This window comes from Nothoprocta perdicaria, unplaced genomic scaffold (genome assembly GCF_003342845.1).
Source record: "Nothoprocta perdicaria isolate Ctin4 unplaced genomic scaffold, notPer1 scaffold_45, whole genome shotgun sequence".
Lineage (NCBI taxonomy): Eukaryota > Metazoa > Chordata > Aves > Tinamiformes > Tinamidae > Nothoprocta > Nothoprocta perdicaria.
This window is the reverse complement of record NW_020455699.1, coordinates 4117243-4123737: the sequence shown is the minus strand read 5'-3', so window position 1 is coordinate 4123737 and position 6495 is coordinate 4117243. Positions and strand designations below refer to the sequence as shown.

The 6495-nt window shown below is 44.2% G+C and overlaps 1 protein-coding gene across 1 annotated transcript in view; it reads right to left on the bottom strand.

The window, feature by feature from the left end:
• The window catches only part of NFIL3 (nuclear factor, interleukin 3 regulated), a 12684-nt gene extending 12481 nt beyond the window's left edge, over positions 1-203 (bottom strand). The window contains exon 1 of the mRNA XM_026046606.1: positions 83-203. The gene's annotated coding sequence lies outside the window, so the exon portion shown is untranslated. The remainder of the gene's footprint in view (positions 1-82) is intronic.
• Positions 204-6495: the final 6292 nt, after the last annotated feature.

Here is a 6495-nt window from a genome sequence, read left to right as displayed (position 1 = left end):
CACATATATATATTTATATACACATATACACACACACATCGCAGGCAGCGCCGCGCGGCCACATTCGCCCCGCGTCTCCTACCTCCAGCGCGGCGCGGAGCGCAGAGCATCCCCCGGGCCGGGTCGAGCCGGGCCGGGTCGAACCGGGCAGCGACGCCCGCTTGTCCTGGAGCGGCGGCGGCGCGAGGCAGCGCGGGCAGTGAGCGAGCGAATGTGTGAGCGAGTGAATGTGTGAGCGAGGGAGGCGGGCGGGCGGAGGGAAGGCAGGCGCGCACGCCGGCAGCGGCGGCGCGGAGGGATGTGTGTTAGTAGGTCAGGGCTGTGCGCGGCRCGGGGCGCGCAGCCCGCATGCCAGCCGCGCCGCGGCGTGAGTGGCGGCGGCGCCGCCCCAATCCGGGACGGGCGCTGCGGCGGCTCGGCCAATGGGAGTGGCCGGGGGGCGGGCCGGCCCCGCCCCGCCCCGCCCCGCCGGGCTGTGTGTGGTACAGTAGGTCTGTGTGCTGCGATTGCATAACCGCCGGGCGCGCGCGCGCGCGGGGGGCGCTGCCGTTACGTAACCGCCACGGGGGGGCAGCGCGCGCGCGCGCGGGCGCTGGGGAGGGGGCGCTGTCCCCCGCGCGGCTCCGCGCCCCCCCCAACCGCCGCCCAACGGCCATTCCGCGCCGCGGAGCCGCCGCCTGAAGGGGGGTCACGCAGCCGTTTTTGTCGTCGCGGGGAAGGCGCCGTAGCCGCCTCGCCGCTTCCTCGGCGCGGAGCGTAAGGAGATTGTATCTAGCCGCGGTGTAAAAATATAATAATAAAAAAGCCTCAGACCTGGCAGAAGCATTATCGTCTCGGGGTAATTGCACAAGAGCTGGAAACTGTGTTTCTAAGGCACGTATCTGCCATCTAGCCACAGAGCACGGGTAATCCTCCCGTGAATTACACTTAATCTTTGACTTGAAGGGAGAAAAAAAAAACAGAAATAAAGGGAGCAAAGGAGCTTGCCGGAGATACGCTGGCTGGGAGCTGGGTGTGTTCCCTGCTGTTACGCCACTTGGCATTTTGTGCTGCGAGCTACAAAGCACACAGTGTGTGTGTGCGTTGGAGAGTACAGCCAGTGTTTTCTCTCCCCAGTCTCCAAGGATGACAGCCTTTGCCGGTGTTGCATTCCCCGGCTTCATCACGCCTGCCCTGCTCGCCGTGCCCAGGGAAGAGGGGGCCCCTCTGCACCCCGAGTCGCTGCTGAGGCCGCCCAGCCTCACGAGGCGCTTCCTCCCTGCAGCCAGCACCTCCCGGCCTCCCTCCGAGCGCTTCTCCTCATGGAGCAGCCCGAGCAAGGCATATTAAATAAGAGAGCGCGGTGTTGGCTTGACCCTTGCTTAACCTCCATTTTAGAAGATGACACACGGCCAGCAAGAAATCCAATTCTCTGCTCAGAGTGTGTTTGAGTGTACACACATTTGATTAAGTGTGKGATCTGTGTCTTCCTCGTTTTTCTCTCACAGAAGGTTTATCACTCCCTCTTTTCTATTTTTTTTTCCCTTCTGCAAGTAGCATTTGTGAAGACAACAGAAAAATTCTCTTTATTAAATTCAAGTTCCTGACCAGAAATGTTTCCTGATTTCATTCTGTTAAACATTCCCACTAAAATAGCACACTCCTCACTAACACAGCCCTGTTACATTACTCTGTCATCCTGTATTTATATGTCAACAGAGATAGCTCTCTGGAGCAAAGCATTCCTAACAGAAGGCAAATTCGGAAACCAAAAGAATTCACTGAATGCTTCTCAGTTTATCTCAGTCCCTGATCTTTTATCATACTTGCCCATACCTTCCCAACACAATAAATCTAAGTGCCTGGAATTCATTTATATTTATCTCCCTGGGTTATTCATGGTGCAAGCCTAATAACCTTTACTCACATTGATTTTCCTCTCTCCATCCCCAGTCTTCTGATATCTACAGTATAGAGCCTCGCAATAGTAAGAGACTATAAAACCCACCTTTACTAGAAAGGGGATCCATCAGCAGCTCCAGTCAGAGAGATCAGCCCTTGCCTTTGCCTCGTGTTCCCTTTTCTTGACAAACTTCTCCTTGCTCACGTAAGGACAATTTCAGAAGGGAGGTTCAGCAGTGAGGCTGAAGACCTGCTTGCTCCTAAGTGTAGAAGTTGAGCTGCAGGCACGCAGAAAGGAAACACAGGCACGCAGGCACGCTGTGTGAGGAAAACTTGTTCTGCTCACCTGATTTTCCGTACTGTGCATCTTGCACTAATGCAATGCTATGAGATTCCCCAGGACTGTCAAAAACTACAACCACCCCCAAAACTTCACAGAGTTTTTACTCAATTGAAAAGGACGTTCTGTTCTTACTATGGAAAATATTTTGATAAATCCTGGGCATATCCTTTAGCAAGTTAAAATCCCATTTCTAGAAAGAATAAAAGCAATGCCTCAGATCTGCCTTCGTAGCTTAGATTCTTGAAATATAGAAAGAAGTCTCCAAGGCAATAATATCCTTCTTACGTGGGTGGACAGTCCTGGAAATAATATTCCAGATGGAGTTTAGTTGCCTATTTTCTTATATTTTTTGTCACTAATTATAATCAGTTACAAATCCAGCCCTAATCTTTCTCCCAGATTCACAACAAAGACAAGCTTCTGTATTTCTTATTACCTCTACTCTGTGGAAATAAGGACTGTCAAAACCAGCTATAGAAGCAACATACACTCAAACTTTCCAAATCCTATGGTGGGCTTCTGGTTAATCCCAGGGTATGGTGAGACAGGGCTAAATGCTGATGTCTCTGAAGGAACATATTCATCATTTTCCTACTCTCCCGAGGTACCGAACAAAAATAGCATGTCTGAGAGCCATAGTAAGCATTCTGCACCAAGGGAGCCTAAAGACTTAGGGAAAAGTCTAAAAAGAGAATCTTTCTGTGATTATCCACCTCTGTGGATTTTCCTGCTGCGGGGATGAAGTAGGTCATGGAGCTCTTTAAATAAATTCTCAGCTGAGTCTAGTTGAGTAGGATTTGTACTTGCTTTTGGACAACACTATCAACTTCAACTCCTTTAGACTGATCTCTATTTATTAGCACATAACGAAACCCTCTTACTCCTTTCTCTGATTTTGACTTACTGAGTACTGCTGAAGCTATATTGAGTTACAGTACCACTTCGACCATCTGAAAAAGGGAGCATTTGAGAGGAGAAATATTTAATAAAAATATAACAGAAAGTAGTGTGTGTCCTCTCTTACATCGTTTGATTCCTTTATATTTATTTGAGCCCATAGTCTTGGGCTCAAACTTAAGCTCTGAATCAGACCCAGCAGCATCAGTTGAAGTCAACAATAAAAGCATGAGTGTCTTTAAAGAAATTATGCTTTAATTCCTTGCCTTTGATACAGCCCTCACACAGTGCTAAGTAGTACTCCAAATGACAAGTAAAAATAGAGAGAAATGAGAGTAAAATACTTTTTAAGATCATGACATATTAAACACATTAACAAGTTTCAATACATTTAAAAATCTACGTATGGACACACACACACGTATATATATTTATAAAATGCTCCTTRGAATTAGCTGGGGATATGGCAGTATTCTGTTCTTGAACTACATTCTTTATATCCATAGGAGGTTTAGTACTTAAAAATGTAGTCAGAGAAAACTATATTCATTGATCTTTTTATACATTTAATGTGATCAGTACTCAAAAATGTTTAATGCTCACCAAGTCCTTCAGGGCTTCCTGCTCAAGATAAGCAGCAGTGAAAGTTCTGTAAAGTAAGTGATATTGTGATTTTACAAAGATCTAAGGCAGGAATAAAATACACCTTAAAAAAGAGGCAAGTCATTTGACTACAGTTCAAAGAATTAATCAAAATATTTTCATGCATCTGGGAACATTTGTGGAGACTGTACTGGAAAAATATTTGTGCTGTAATATATTGTTGCTTAAAGCAAACTCAAGAGAAATAGATGTTCACATTGTGACTTAGGTGGACATAAATGAGGCAACATTTACAGGAGCTGTTAAATATGAGGAAACACCAAAAATTGCACCATAAGGGCAGGGAATAAAGAAAGAAAATTTGTATGATACTATTTACATTGCAACAGCCAGCTTAAGGTTAATGGGTCATTCATAACCTTCACATTACACAAAAGTAGAAAAGCAAATTTGATAACTATGAAGAGTTTCATATTCTCAAACACATCTCCAATGTAAAATACAAAGGTAAAAAGGTTATGATGTTCAATACATTAAATGAGCCTAAAAATGTCCTGTTTCTTAAGGCAGAGACAGATAAGAGCTCTGCCAGCAGAGCATCTAGCACATTACCTGCATTAGATTCAAAGAGCATCTAGTGAACAGTAAAATCTTCAGGACTGAAGGAAGTATCTGATTTTGCCTGAATATTTTGAACACAATAGAGATGAGAAATATTTTCAGAAGTAATCAGCTCATGTGCAGCTAATGCAAGTAATACTGCAGTTGTTTGAAAAACTCAGGTAGTGCTGCCAATACTACAGAAAGAAAAAACATATATCACCATTCATTTTAAGATTACACTGGAAAATCTCTGGAAGAACCTCAAGAATTAACATTTTATGAAGTGTACACTGTATAGAATTGCTATGACTATCCCTGGGAGGAAAAAAAGGCACGACTAGCATCCCTTTACATGCAGCTTAGCAGGAGATATGAGTAGGAAATTCGGAGTGCACTACAGAAAAACATCAGAGAAGGAAAAGCAATAGGCACCCACCACGCAGTGACTGAGAGGGAAAGGCACAGCTTACACTTGAACATGACTGAAAGAAAAGACATTGCACACATGTGAAGGCAGATCAGCAGTTTCTCGGGTTCAGCAGCGTGAAAGGGAGAAAACTGACCTCACAGGGCSATGAGGAGCACCCATTTTCAGCCCATAGCTAAAAGAGCTCACCAGGCAGCACTTGCAGCTCTGCTCTTTTGTATTCAGAAGTTGCCAAGGACTAGGGAGATCTGAAATGTTCAGTTACTCAGACTCGCCTCACTGCTGACATTTGAATCATTCTCATTAAATGAGAGAGGTCAAAGATATGCAGGATTTGTGATGTGAAGTGATGACTTCTTGAAAGAAGAAAGACCATTGCTGCTATAGGAGGCCTGAAAGTCCCTAGTGACTAGAGGCTCTCCTGGTCTACAGCAASTGAAGCGATTACTGACATAGGTTCTTGTACCAACAGTCAGTTGGGACAAGAGTCATTTTCTGACTTTGAAGAAGCAAAAAGCACTTTCACATCTTGCCTTTTAAGATACTGTTTTCTGTCCCCATGGATATGAGCAATCATCTCCAAAACAACATGAATTGTCTTGCATAGGAGTTACTCAAATGACAGAGTTAACACACTCCTGATTCAATTAGTCATCTAAACGAGATTATGCAAAAACAATGACACAGGCCAAAAAATTCCCCTCTGYGTCTCCTGCAAAGCTGGGAAAAGGGAAAGGAAAATCTTAGATGCAGCTGTTCAGAGGCCTAACACAAGTTTTCCAGTTATCTACTTTCCTTCTTCGTTTGCTGTATGCCATGGTGAGATACATGTAAAGAAAGCCCAAGGGCTTTCTTTTTGCAGTCATTTGGAGGCTTGATCTTGCCATTTAATCTTTGCTCACATTAGTCATCCCATTGACTTTGATGATATTACATTTGTGAGTAATTCTCATCACTAAATCTGTAATTAGTATATCTTTCTTGGTTTTCACCAAAAAGTGTATTGGAAGTGTATTATGCTTGACCACCACAGACAGACAGACAAAGAGGTTTTCTATGACAGTACATTGTAAGGAATGACTCCGAGAGCAAATATCACATGCTGGATTTGTACAACCACCATAAYAGTGAAGAAGAGTAAAATACGTATTAAAATACTGAACAGTTGGCTCTTCTATGACAGTAATTATCAGTGAGTCATTTGTTGAAACCGCTACGCTTTGCAAAAGAGTTTGTAAATGTGTTCTATTGAAGTGAAAATTGAGTAGTAAACTTAGAGACATTATGAGCTATAAAAAGGTTGTCACACACCAAAGATTACAAGAAAGACAAGAATAARGCTTTCTTCTGTGTAGGGATTCTCTATACTACTGTTTTATGGTTATTGTATGTTAAAGGAGTGCTAACGTGGTGCACTGGCCAGGCTAATTATAGCCTTGTGAAAGAACTGAGTCTGATTCTTAGTCTTAGAGCTTCACTCTCGAGGAGTGCAGGCCGTCTGGAGCACACCCTCATCATGGAAAGACTGAAATGCTGAAAAAATGGAGCTCCTGGGTGCTCAGAAGCAGCTTTYACATGGACTACGTCATTAGCAGTTATGTAGTTGGCTAAATTCAAATCTATCCTCCTGAAAATCACTGCTCAACTACTTGGAAATGTCAAAGAATCAGAAATAACATTAGCACTTCTCACCTGATCCCACCATGCTCTGACAGCTTATTTATTTATTTTTTCCTGATCT